This window comes from Sinohyriopsis cumingii, chromosome 16 (assembly GCF_028554795.1).
Source record: "Sinohyriopsis cumingii isolate HCF-2022 chromosome 16, ASM2855479v2, whole genome shotgun sequence".
Classification (NCBI taxonomy): domain Eukaryota; kingdom Metazoa; phylum Mollusca; class Bivalvia; order Unionida; family Unionidae; genus Sinohyriopsis; species Sinohyriopsis cumingii.
Genome location: NC_142976.1, coordinates 65,785,362 through 65,799,286, shown reverse-complemented (window position 1 = coordinate 65,799,286; position 13,925 = coordinate 65,785,362). Strand labels below are relative to the sequence as shown.

Here is a 13,925-nt window from a genome sequence, read left to right as displayed (position 1 = left end):
GTATAGAATGGACACGTCGGGCTTTCTGATTTACAACTGAGGTTGTATGGAAGTCTTTGGAAAGTCGGGGAAACTTATGACTTCTAGCGAGAATCGCGCCAGGGTTTGACAACCGCTCGGTCAAGTAAATACCCGTGTGCGTGTAACAGTATATATTTGGCAGGTTGTGAGCTCTGTGGTCTTGCATTGATTAAAGTAAAATTTATGCATATAATGGACACGTTGGGCTTTATAATTTACAACTGAAGTTGTATGGAAGTCTTTGTAAATTTGGGGTAAACTTATGACTTCTATCGGGTATCACGCTAGTGTCTGACAACGCTCGGTCAAGTAATGACCCCTGGCTTGTAATATATTCTGCATTTCAATTTAGCGTAAATGTGTTCTTGATTATGTTACTTTGCCGTATAGAACAATTAAAAAAATTTAAATCCAGCGATGTTCGGGAGAAGAGAAATATCCCCAACTCACAACGCATACGGTTGAAATGTATTTCAAAGAAAATAAGTACCAGTAAGGTTTTTTTTTTTTTTTTTTTTTTTTTTTTTGCTGTTTTTGTGAGGGAGGGGTATTTTGAGACAATATACAAAGAAATTTCAGTCACAGCACATTAACGTAACACAGAAATATGCCAATATTCTCTCACTGAGCATGTTGCCTATGTAAGCAACTACACCATACACCAATCGTTTTCTTATAAGTTCATAATATCTGTAGAGCGCCCCCTAAATAGAAGTGACGTGTTTTCAAAAACACCGAAACTTACAACGTTTAGCTGCCACTCGACTTTTTCCAACATGAACTGGTCCCCATCTTCGCTAGCCAAGGTTCCGATATGTTAACCCAATTTACACCTTGGCGGATCGAGCAGATATATTAGTGCTTTGTCCTAGGGACATTGACTGGATTTCGTGAGTTGCCTCCCTTGGGATGTAATGCCAACTAATCAATAGCGTGTAACCGTGGTACATTGTAGATGGGCCGAAAAGGGTGGAGGCAATTTACTTCAAAAGGATTCTTTGGAAGTTTAACATCGAAGGTATGACAACGTACCAAAGAAAAGCCATTACAGGTGTATTTGAGTGATGTGTATTTGTACAAGCACAGACCGACAGTGTTAAACTGCGTATGTATGGGTCGATTTAAGTTGTGTGCTCCTCTTGTCTCGATCATCTAGGAACAGGTTCAAACTTGAACAATTTAGGTTTGGTAGGATGCGGTGGTTTTCCTCTGCATGCAATTAAATTCACACGCCCAGAGCACACAAATGCCTGCTCCATCCGCCAAGGTGTAGATAGGCTTAAGATATGGAAACCTTGGCTAGCGAAGATGACTGGTCGCCTATAGTAATTTTACGTAAAATGACACATATTGGTGGTAGCTTCATAGCGGCCGTGAACCAGGTTAGATCAACCGAGCGGATGCGAATCAACGAACTACTTGTTTTTATTTGCAGCTTCTCAGTCACTGCAGTCTCATGTGAATGAGATCTCCACTGTCCTACGTGAAGCTCTGAAAGCGACCGCTTAGGGGTCATGTTCTGGAGACCTTTGAATTAGCCAAGGGAAATGCCGCTTTCATACAATTTCAAAAAGTAAACCAAATCGTTGGGAACACATTGATGAGCTTCTGCCGTACTAATCAGTCTCCCAAACGCCAAGGTAAAAGCCTTCATCTGATTGGCTGATAAAATTAGCGATTATGCTAATAACGTATGTCACCGGAACATGACCCCTAAGCGGTTCTTCTCAGAGCTTCACGTGGGCCAGTGGAGATATAATTGTAATCAAATTGCGGTCACTGCGCAGTTGGAGTGGCCTCGACTTTTTCTGTCACGAAAGTACGCTTCAGATGCATGCCGGCGCAGTAAAATCACACATTTTGTTATGCCTAAATGTCTCCGCAAGAAAAGAAACGTATTCTATTCGGACTACCTATATAACGGCATGTGGCGCAGAATGCATCTAGACGAAGAACCATTGATGTAAGTGGAGAATAAAGAGATCTACGTTTTGGTCACCTTAACGACCGTGTTTGAATGTTTAAAATATTGTAAATGATTCTTTTGTTCGTGTGGTTTCAAATTAGGCTATATGGCAAATGAAACTCATGCTAGCAACGTAATTTTAATAAGGTTTTTATGTGTATGTTTATTTTATTTTTGACATCCTGGAATATTTCCCCACCGGCAATAAAGGAAGTTAACTGCTCCAACGTTTTGCAACGTTTTCCCGCTGTGCACGGTTATGCAAATGTACATGTACCTCTCCTTTAAATGTTACGTGAAAATGCATTTAATAAGGAAATTAACAGGTATGGTATATCGTACTTGCTTCGGCAGTACATATACTAAAATTGGAACGATACAGAGAAGATTAGCATGGCCCCTGCGCAAGGATGACACGCAAATTCGTGAAGCGTTCCATATTTTTAATTTCATTATCAAAATTCACGAAACAGTATGGAACGTGTAAGTTTCATATTAATTTCGACTTGATCATATTGTAATAAATTTGGAGTATGCGCTTTGGTTATAGCGCCCCGTTTTAAGGAATTCTTAGATTTGTGTGATTACTTGTCTGATAATTGGAATTTGGTGCAATATAAATATTCCTTTGCCCGAAATAATTGGCCAATGACTAGGAGCAAACTTCGCGGAGTAAAGTGTTAGTGAGTCTCCATAATGCCATGGTTCACTAGTAGTGAATTGCGACCAAAACCGAATGAATGTCCCTTTCGTAAAATAGTACATATTAAAATCTAGTGGTATACATTGGTAGCGTGACTGCAAGGACAGCACTTACGGTATTAAACCGGTAAATTACACAAGGGCATAAATAAAAAGGGACTTGGCAGAGACCGTTTATGTCGCCATGCGGGCGAATATGGTGCAGTTATATCGGCGAAATGTGCCTGGAAAGCATACATTGACTGGCCTAAGGTGGCGGAGTTAAAATAGTTCCCATTGTTAGGGAGTACTCATATATGTTCTAAGGCGTGAACGGTTGGTGGTGCGGAAACATAATGAAGCCAAAACACGCAGATGTACGGTTGATAGATAGTTGACAGTTTGGTTTATCCGTGGTCTTGCATTTAATTAGAGGAAAATTTAGGTATAGAATGGACACGTCGGGCTTTCTGATTTACAACTGAGGTTGTATGGAAGTCTTTGGAAAGTCGGGGAAACTTATGACTTCTAGCGAGAATCGCGCCAGGGTTTGACAACCGCTCGGTCAAGTAAATACCCGTGTGCGTGTAACAGTATATATTTGGCAGGTTGTGAGCTCTGTGGTCTTGCATTGATTAAAGTAAAATTTATGCATATAATGGACACGTTGGGCTTTATAATTTACAACTGAAGTTGTATGGAAGTCTTTGTAAATTTGGGGTAAACTTATGACTTCTATCGGGTATCACGCTAGTGTCTGACAACGCTCGGTCAAGTAATGACCCCTGGCTTGTAATATATTCTGCATTTCAATTTAGCGTAAATGTGTTCTTGATTATGTTACTTTGCCGTATAGAACAATTAAAAAAATTTAAATCCAGCGATGTTCGGGAGAAGAGAAATATCCCCAACTCACAACGCATACGGTTGAAATGTATTTCAAAGAAAATAAGTACCAGTAAGGTTTTTTTTTTTTTTTTTTTTTTTTTTTTGCTGTTTTTGTGAGGGAGGGGTATTTTGAGACAATATACAAAGAAATTTCAGTCACAGCACATTAACGTAACACAGAAATATGCCAATATTCTCTCACTGAGCATGTTGCCTATGTAAGCAACTACACCATACACCAATCGTTTTCTTATAAGTTCATAATATCTGTAGAGCGCCCCCTAAATAGAAGTGACGTGTTTTCAAAAACACCGAAACTTACAACGTTTAGCTGCCACTCGACTTTTTCCAACATGAACTGGTCCCCATCTTCGCTAGCCAAGGTTCCGATATGTTAACCCAATTTACACCTTGGCGGATCGAGCAGATATATTAGTGCTTTGTCCTAGGGACATTGACTGGATTTCGTGAGTTGCCTCCCTTGGGATGTAATGCCAACTAATCAATAGCGTGTAACCGTGGTACATTGTAGATGGGCCGAAAAGGGTGGAGGCAATTTACTTCAAAAGGATTCTTTGGAAGTTTAACATCGAAGGTATGACAACGTACCAAAGAAAAGCCATTACAGGTGTATTTGAGTGATGTGTATTTGTACAAGCACAGACCGACAGTGTTAAACTGCGTATGTATGGGTCGATTTAAGTTGTGTGCTCCTCTTGTCTCGATCATCTAGGAACAGGTTCAAACTTGAACAATTTAGGTTTGGTAGGATGCGGTGGTTTTCCTCTGCATGCAATTAAATTCACACGCCCAGAGCACACAAATGCCTGCTCCATCCGCCAAGGTGTAGATAGGCTTAAGATATGGAAACCTTGGCTAGCGAAGATGACTGGTCGCCTATAGTAATTTTACGTAAAATGACACATATTGGTGGTAGCTTCATAGCGGCCGTGAACCAGGTTAGATCAACCGAGCGGATGCGAATCAACGAACTACTTGTTTTTATTTGCAGCTTCTCAGTCACTGCAGTCTCATGTGAATGAGATCTCCACTGTCCTACGTGAAGCTCTGAAAGCGACCGCTTAGGGGCCATGTTCTGGAGACCTTTGAATTAGCCAAGGGAAATGCCGCTTTCATACAATTTCAAAAAGTAAACCAAATCGTTGGGAACACATTGATGAGCTTCTGCCGTACTAATCAGTCTCCCAAACGCCAAGGTAAAAGCCTTCATCTGATTGGCTGATAAAATTAGCGATTATGCTAATAACGTATGTCACCGGAACATGACCCCTAAGCGGTTCTTCTCAGAGCTTCACGTGGGCCAGTGGAGATATAATTGTAATCAAATTGCGGTCACTGCGCAGTTGGAGTGGCCTCGACTTTTTCTGTCACGAAAGTACGCTTCAGATGTATGCCGGCGCAGTAAAATCACACATTTTGTTATGCCTAAATGTCTCCGCAAGAAAAGAAACGTATTCTATTCGGACTACCTATATAACGGCATGTGGCGCAGAATGCATCTAGACGAAGAACCATTGATGTAAGTGGAGAATAAAGAGATCTACGTTTTGGTCACCTTAACGACCGTGTTTGAATGTTTAAAATATTGTAAATGATTCTTTTGTTCGTGTGGTTTCAAATTAGGCTATATGGCAAATGAAACTCATGCTAGCAACGTAATTTTAATAAGGTTTTTATGTGTATGTTTATTTTATTTTTGACATCCTGGAATATTTCCCCACCGGCAATAAAGGAAGTTAACTGCTCCAACGTTTTGCAACGTTTTCCCGCTGTGCACGGTTATGCAAATGTACATGTACCTCTCCTTTAAATGTTACGTGAAAATGCATTTAATAAGGAAATTAACAGGTATGGTATATCGTACTTGCTTCGGCAGTACATATACTAAAATTGGAACGATACAGAGAAGATTAGCATGGCCCCTGCGCAAGGATGACACGCAAATTCGTGAAGCGTTCCATATTTTTAATTTCATTATCAAAATTCACGAAACAGTATGGAACGTGTAAGTTTCATATTAATTTCGACTTGATCATTTTGTAATAAATTTGGAGTATGCGCTTTGGTTATAGCGCCCCGTTTTAAGGAATTCTTAGATTTGTGTGATTACTTGTCTGATAATTGGAATTTGGTGCAATATAAATATTCCTTTGCCCGAAATAATTGGCCAATGACTAGGAGCAAACTTCGCGGAGTAAAGTGTTAGTGAGTCTCCATAATGCCATGGTTCACTAGTAGTGAATTGCGACCAAAACCGAATGAATGTCCCTTTCGTAAAATAGTACATATTAAAATCTAGTGGTATACATTGGTAGCGTGACTGCAAGGACAGCACTTACGGTATTAAACCGGTAAATTACACAAGGGCATAAATAAAAAGGGACTTGGCAGAGACCGTTTATGTCGCCATGCGGGCGAATATGGTGCAGTTATATCGGCGAAATGTGCCTGGAAAGCATACATTGACTGGCCTAAGGTGGCGGAGTTAAAATAGTTCCCATTGTTAGGGAGTACTCATATATGTTCTAAGGCGTGAACGGTTGGTGGTGCGGAAACATAATGAAGCCAAAACACGCAGATGTACGGTTGATAGATAGTTGACAGTTTGGTTTATCCGTGGTCTTGCATTTAATTAGAGGAAAATTTAGGTATAGAATGGACACGTCGGGCTTTCTGATTTACAACTGAGGTTGTATGGAAGTCTTTGGAAAGTCGGGGAAACTTATGACTTCTAGCGAGAATCGCGCCAGGGTTTGACAACCGCTCGGTCAAGTAAATACCCGTGTGCGTGTAACAGTATATATTTGGCAGGTTGTGAGCTCTGTGGTCTTGCATTGATTAAAGTAAAATTTATGCATATAATGGACACGTTGGGCTTTATAATTTACAACTGAAGTTGTATGGAAGTCTTTGTAAATTTGGGGTAAACTTATGACTTCTATCGGGTATCACGCTAGTGTCTGACAACGCTCGGTCAAGTAATGACCCCTGGCTTGTAATATATTCTGCATTTCAATTTAGCGTAAATGTGTTCTTGATTATGTTACTTTGCCGTATAGAACAATTAAAAAAATTTAAATCCAGCGATGTTCGGGAGAAGAGAAATATCCCCAACTCACAACGCATACGGTTGAAATGTATTTCAAAGAAAATAAGTACCAGTAAGGTTTTTTTTTTTTTTTTTTTTTTTTTTTTTGCTGTTTTTGTGAGGGAGGGGTATTTTGAGACAATATACAAAGAAATTTCAGTCACAGCACATTAACGTAACACAGAAATATGCCAATATTCTCTCACTGAGCATGTTGCCTATGTAAGCAACTACACCATACACCAATCGTTTTCTTATAAGTTCATAATATCTGTAGAGCGCCCCCTAAATAGAAGTGACGTGTTTTCAAAAACACCGAAACTTACAACGTTTAGCTGCCACTCGACTTTTTCCAACATGAACTGGTCCCCATCTTCGCTAGCCAAGGTTCCGATATGTTAACCCAATTTACACCTTGGCGGATCGAGCAGATATATTAGTGCTTTGTCCTAGGGACATTGACTGGATTTCGTGAGTTGCCTCCCTTGGGATGTAATGCCAACTAATCAATAGCGTGTAACCGTGGTACATTGTAGATGGGCCGAAAAGGGTGGAGGCAATTTACTTCAAAAGGATTCTTTGGAAGTTTAACATCGAAGGTATGACAACGTACCAAAGAAAAGCCATTACAGGTGTATTTGAGTGATGTGTATTTGTACAAGCACAGACCGACAGTGTTAAACTGCGTATGTATGGGTCGATTTAAGTTGTGTGCTCCTCTTGTCTCGATCATCTAGGAACAGGTTCAAACTTGAACAATTTAGGTTTGGTAGGATGCGGTGGTTTTCCTCTGCATGCAATTAAATTCACACGCCCAGAGCACACAAATGCCTGCTCCATCCGCCAAGGTGTAGATAGGCTTAAGATATGGAAACCTTGGCTAGCGAAGATGACTGGTCGCCTATAGTAATTTTACGTAAAATGACACATATTGGTGGTAGCTTCATAGCGGCCGTGAACCAGGTTAGATCAACCGAGCGGATGCGAATCAACGAACTACTTGTTTTTATTTGCAGCTTCTCAGTCACTGCAGTCTCATGTGAATGAGATCTCCACTGTCCTACGTGAAGCTCTGAAAGCGACCGCTTAGGGGTCATGTTCTGGAGACCTTTGAATTAGCCAAGGGAAATGCCGCTTTCATACAATTTCAAAAAGTAAACCAAATCGTTGGGAACACATTGATGAGCTTCTGCCGTACTAATCAGTCTCCCAAACGCCAAGGTAAAAGCCTTCATCTGATTGGCTGATAAAATTAGCGATTATGCTAATAACGTATGTCACCGGAACATGACCCCTAAGCGGTTCTTCTCAGAGCTTCACGTGGGCCAGTGGAGATATAATTGTAATCAAATTGCGGTCACTGCGCAGTTGGAGTGGCCTCGACTTTTTCTGTCACGAAAGTACGCTTCAGATGCATGCCGGCGCAGTAAAATCACACATTTTGTTATGCCTAAATGTCTCCGCAAGAAAAGAAACGTATTCTATTCGGACTACCTATATAACGGCATGTGGCGCAGAATGCATCTAGACGAAGAACCATTGATGTAAGTGGAGAATAAAGAGATCTACGTTTTGGTCACCTTAACGACCGTGTTTGAATGTTTAAAATATTGTAAATGATTCTTTTGTTCGTGTGGTTTCAAATTAGGCTATATGGCAAATGAAACTCATGCTAGCAACGTAATTTTAATAAGGTTTTTATGTGTATGTTTATTTTATTTTTGACATCCTGGAATATTTCCCCACCGGCAATAAAGGAAGTTAACTGCTCCAACGTTTTGCAACGTTTTCCCGCTGTGCACGGTTATGCAAATGTACATGTACCTCTCCTTTAAATGTTACGTGAAAATGCATTTAATAAGGAAATTAACAGGTATGGTATATCGTACTTGCTTCGGCAGTACATATACTAAAATTGGAACGATACAGAGAAGATTAGCATGGCCCCTGCGCAAGGATGACACGCAAATTCGTGAAGCGTTCCATATTTTTAATTTCATTATCAAAATTCACGAAACAGTATGGAACGTGTAAGTTTCATATTAATTTCGACTTGATCATATTGTAATAAATTTGGAGTATGCGCTTTGGTTATAGCGCCCCGTTTTAAGGAATTCTTAGATTTGTGTGATTACTTGTCTGATAATTGGAATTTGGTGCAATATAAATATTCCTTTGCCCGAAATAATTGGCCAATGACTAGGAGCAAACTTCGCGGAGTAAAGTGTTAGTGAGTCTCCATAATGCCATGGTTCACTAGTAGTGAATTGCGACCAAAACCGAATGAATGTCCCTTTCGTAAAATAGTACATATTAAAATCTAGTGGTATACATTGGTAGCGTGACTGCAAGGACAGCACTTACGGTATTAAACCGGTAAATTACACAAGGGCATAAATAAAAAGGGACTTGGCAGAGACCGTTTATGTCGCCATGCGGGCGAATATGGTGCAGTTATATCGGCGAAATGTGCCTGGAAAGCATACATTGACTGGCCTAAGGTGGCGGAGTTAAAATAGTTCCCATTGTTAGGGAGTACTCATATATGTTCTAAGGCGTGAACGGTTGGTGGTGCGGAAACATAATGAAGCCAAAACACGCAGATGTACGGTTGATAGATAGTTGACAGTTTGGTTTATCCGTGGTCTTGCATTTAATTAGAGGAAAATTTAGGTATAGAATGGACACGTCGGGCTTTCTGATTTACAACTGAGGTTGTATGGAAGTCTTTGGAAAGTCGGGGAAACTTATGACTTCTAGCGAGAATCGCGCCAGGGTTTGACAACCGCTCGGTCAAGTAAATACCCGTGTGCGTGTAACAGTATATATTTGGCAGGTTGTGAGCTCTGTGGTCTTGCATTGATTAAAGTAAAATTTATGCATATAATGGACACGTTGGGCTTTATAATTTACAACTGAAGTTGTATGGAAGTCTTTGTAAATTTGGGGTAAACTTATGACTTCTATCGGGTATCACGCTAGTGTCTGACAACGCTCGGTCAAGTAATGACCCCTGGCTTGTAATATATTCTGCATTTCAATTTAGCGTAAATGTGTTCTTGATTATGTTACTTTGCCGTATAGAACAATTAAAAAAATTTAAATCCAGCGATGTTCGGGAGAAGAGAAATATCCCCAACTCACAACGCATACGGTTGAAATGTATTTCAAAGAAAATAAGTACCAGTAAGGTTTTTTTTTTTTTTTTTTTTTTTTTTTTTGCTGTTTTTGTGAGGGAGGGGTATTTTGAGACAATATACAAAGAAATTTCAGTCACAGCACATTAACGTAACACAGAAATATGCCAATATTCTCTCACTGAGCATGTTGCCTATGTAAGCAACTACACCATACACCAATCGTTTTCTTATAAGTTCATAATATCTGTAGAGCGCCCCCTAAATAGAAGTGACGTGTTTTCAAAAACACCGAAACTTACAACGTTTAGCTGCCACTCGACTTTTTCCAACATGAACTGGTCCCCATCTTCGCTAGCCAAGGTTCCGATATGTTAACCCAATTTACACCTTGGCGGATCGAGCAGATATATTAGTGCTTTGTCCTAGGGACATTGACTGGATTTCGTGAGTTGCCTCCCTTGGGATGTAATGCCAACTAATCAATAGCGTGTAACCGTGGTACATTGTAGATGGGCCGAAAAGGGTGGAGGCAATTTACTTCAAAAGGATTCTTTGGAAGTTTAACATCGAAGGTATGACAACGTACCAAAGAAAAGCCATTACAGGTGTATTTGAGTGATGTGTATTTGTACAAGCACAGACCGACAGTGTTAAACTGCGTATGTATGGGTCGATTTAAGTTGTGTGCTCCTCTTGTCTCGATCATCTAGGAACAGGTTCAAACTTGAACAATTTAGGTTTGGTAGGATGCGGTGGTTTTCCTCTGCATGCAATTAAATTCACACGCCCAGAGCACACAAATGCCTGCTCCATCCGCCAAGGTGTAGATAGGCTTAAGATATGGAAACCTTGGCTAGCGAAGATGACTGGTCGCCTATAGTAATTTTACGTAAAATGACACATATTGGTGGTAGCTTCATAGCGGCCGTGAACCAGGTTAGATCAACCGAGCGGATGCGAATCAACGAACTACTTGTTTTTATTTGCAGCTTCTCAGTCACTGCAGTCTCATGTGAATGAGATCTCCACTGTCCTACGTGAAGCTCTGAAAGCGACCGCTTAGGGGCCATGTTCTGGAGACCTTTGAATTAGCCAAGGGAAATGCCGCTTTCATACAATTTCAAAAAGTAAACCAAATCGTTGGGAACACATTGATGAGCTTCTGCCGTACTAATCAGTCTCCCAAACGCCAAGGTAAAAGCCTTCATCTGATTGGCTGATAAAATTAGCGATTATGCTAATAACGTATGTCACCGGAACATGACCCCTAAGCGGTTCTTCTCAGAGCTTCACGTGGGCCAGTGGAGATATAATTGTAATCAAATTGCGGTCACTGCGCAGTTGGAGTGGCCTCGACTTTTTCTGTCACGAAAGTACGCTTCAGATGTATGCCGGCGCAGTAAAATCACACATTTTGTTATGCCTAAATGTCTCCGCAAGAAAAGAAACGTATTCTATTCGGACTACCTATATAACGGCATGTGGCGCAGAATGCATCTAGACGAAGAACCATTGATGTAAGTGGAGAATAAAGAGATCTACGTTTTGGTCACCTTAACGACCGTGTTTGAATGTTTAAAATATTGTAAATGATTCTTTTGTTCGTGTGGTTTCAAATTAGGCTATATGGCAAATGAAACTCATGCTAGCAACGTAATTTTAATAAGGTTTTTATGTGTATGTTTATTTTATTTTTGACATCCTGGAATATTTCCCCACCGGCAATAAAGGAAGTTAACTGCTCCAACGTTTTGCAACGTTTTCCCGCTGTGCACGGTTATGCAAATGTACATGTACCTCTCCTTTAAATGTTACGTGAAAATGCATTTAATAAGGAAATTAACAGGTATGGTATATCGTACTTGCTTCGGCAGTACATATACTAAAATTGGAACGATACAGAGAAGATTAGCATGGCCCCTGCGCAAGGATGACACGCAAATTCGTGAAGCGTTCCATATTTTTAATTTCATTATCAAAATTCACGAAACAGTATGGAACGTGTAAGTTTCATATTAATTTCGACTTGATCATTTTGTAATAAATTTGGAGTATGCGCTTTGGTTATAGCGCCCCGTTTTAAGGAATTCTTAGATTTGTGTGATTACTTGTCTGATAATTGGAATTTGGTGCAATATAAATATTCCTTTGCCCGAAATAATTGGCCAATGACTAGGAGCAAACTTCGCGGAGTAAAGTGTTAGTGAGTCTCCATAATGCCATGGTTCACTAGTAGTGAATTGCGACCAAAACCGAATGAATGTCCCTTTCGTAAAATAGTACATATTAAAATCTAGTGGTATACATTGGTAGCGTGACTGCAAGGACAGCACTTACGGTATTAAACCGGTAAATTACACAAGGGCATAAATAAAAAGGGACTTGGCAGAGACCGTTTATGTCGCCATGCGGGCGAATATGGTGCAGTTATATCGGCGAAATGTGCCTGGAAAGCATACATTGACTGGCCTAAGGTGGCGGAGTTAAAATAGTTCCCATTGTTAGGGAGTACTCATATATGTTCTAAGGCGTGAACGGTTGGTGGTGCGGAAACATAATGAAGCCAAAACACGCAGATGTACGGTTGATAGATAGTTGACAGTTTGGTTTATCCGTGGTCTTGCATTTAATTAGAGGAAAATTTAGGTATAGAATGGACACGTCGGGCTTTCTGATTTACAACTGAGGTTGTATGGAAGTCTTTGGAAAGTCGGGGAAACTTATGACTTCTAGCGAGAATCGCGCCAGGGTTTGACAACCGCTCGGTCAAGTAAATACCCGTGTGCGTGTAACAGTATATATTTGGCAGGTTGTGAGCTCTGTGGTCTTGCATTGATTAAAGTAAAATTTATGCATATAATGGACACGTTGGGCTTTATAATTTACAACTGAAGTTGTATGGAAGTCTTTGTAAATTTGGGGTAAACTTATGACTTCTATCGGGTATCACGCTAGTGTCTGACAACGCTCGGTCAAGTAATGACCCCTGGCTTGTAATATATTCTGCATTTCAATTTAGCGTAAATGTGTTCTTGATTATGTTACTTTGCCGTATAGAACAATTAAAAAAATTTAAATCCAGCGATGTTCGGGAGAAGAGAAATATCCCCAACTCACAACGCATACGGTTGAAATGTATTTCAAAGAAAATAAGTACCAGTAAGGTTTTTTTTTTTTTTTTTTTTTTTTTTTTTTTGCTGTTTTTGTGAGGGAGGGGTATTTTGAGACAATATACAAAGAAATTTCAGTCACAGCACATTAACGTAACACAGAAATATGCCAATATTCTCTCACTGAGCATGTTGCCTATGTAAGCAACTACACCATACACCAATCGTTTTCTTATAAGTTCATAATATCTGTAGAGCGCCCCCTAAATAGAAGTGACGTGTTTTCAAAAACACCGAAACTTACAACGTTTAGCTGCCACTCGACTTTTTCCAACATGAACTGGTCCCCATCTTCGCTAGCCAAGGTTCCGATATGTTAACCCAATTTACACCTTGGCGGATCGAGCAGATATATTAGTGCTTTGTCCTAGGGACATTGACTGGATTTCGTGAGTTGCCTCCCTTGGGATGTAATGCCAACTAATCAATAGCGTGTAACCGTGGTACATTGTAGATGGGCCGAAAAGGGTGGAGGCAATTTACTTCAAAAGGATTCTTTGGAAGTTTAACATCGAAGGTATGACAACGTACCAAAGAAAAGCCATTACAGGTGTATTTGAGTGATGTGTATTTGTACAAGCACAGACCGACAGTGTTAAACTGCGTATGTATGGGTCGATTTAAGTTGTGTGCTCCTCTTGTCTCGATCATCTAGGAACAGGTTCAAACTTGAACAATTTAGGTTTGGTAGGATGCGGTGGTTTTCCTCTGCATGCAATTAAATTCACACGCCCAGAGCACACAAATGCCTGCTCCATCCGCCAAGGTGTAGATAGGCTTAAGATATGGAAACCTTGGCTAGCGAAGATGACTGGTCGCCTATAGTAATTTTACGTAAAATGACACATATTGGTGGTAGCTTCATAGCGGCCGTGAACCAGGTTAGATCAACCGAGCGGATGCGAATCAACGAACTACTTGTTTTTATTTGCAGCTTCTCAGTCACTGCA

The 13,925-nt window shown here is 40.3% G+C and overlaps 4 non-coding genes across 4 annotated transcripts; all 4 read left to right on the top strand.

Moving 5' to 3' along the window:
• Window positions 1–2,325: 2,325 nt before the first annotated feature.
• LOC149780619 (U6 spliceosomal RNA) lies at window positions 2,326–2,432 on the top strand. Its single transcript, XR_016415254.1, has one exon. It is a non-coding gene; the product is annotated as a U6 spliceosomal RNA (small nuclear RNA).
• Window positions 2,433–5,437: 3,005 nt separating this feature from the next.
• Window positions 5,438–5,544, top strand: LOC149780618 (U6 spliceosomal RNA). The gene has a single exon (XR_016415253.1). It is a non-coding gene; the product is annotated as a U6 spliceosomal RNA (small nuclear RNA).
• Window positions 5,545–8,550: 3,006 nt separating this feature from the next.
• On the top strand, window positions 8,551–8,657 carry LOC149780617 (U6 spliceosomal RNA). Its single transcript, XR_016415244.1, has one exon. It is a non-coding gene; the product is annotated as a U6 spliceosomal RNA (small nuclear RNA).
• A 3,006-nt stretch (window positions 8,658–11,663) lies between these two features.
• On the top strand, window positions 11,664–11,770 carry LOC149780616 (U6 spliceosomal RNA). Its single transcript, XR_016415233.1, has one exon. It is a non-coding gene; the product is annotated as a U6 spliceosomal RNA (small nuclear RNA).
• Window positions 11,771–13,925: the final 2,155 nt, after the last annotated feature.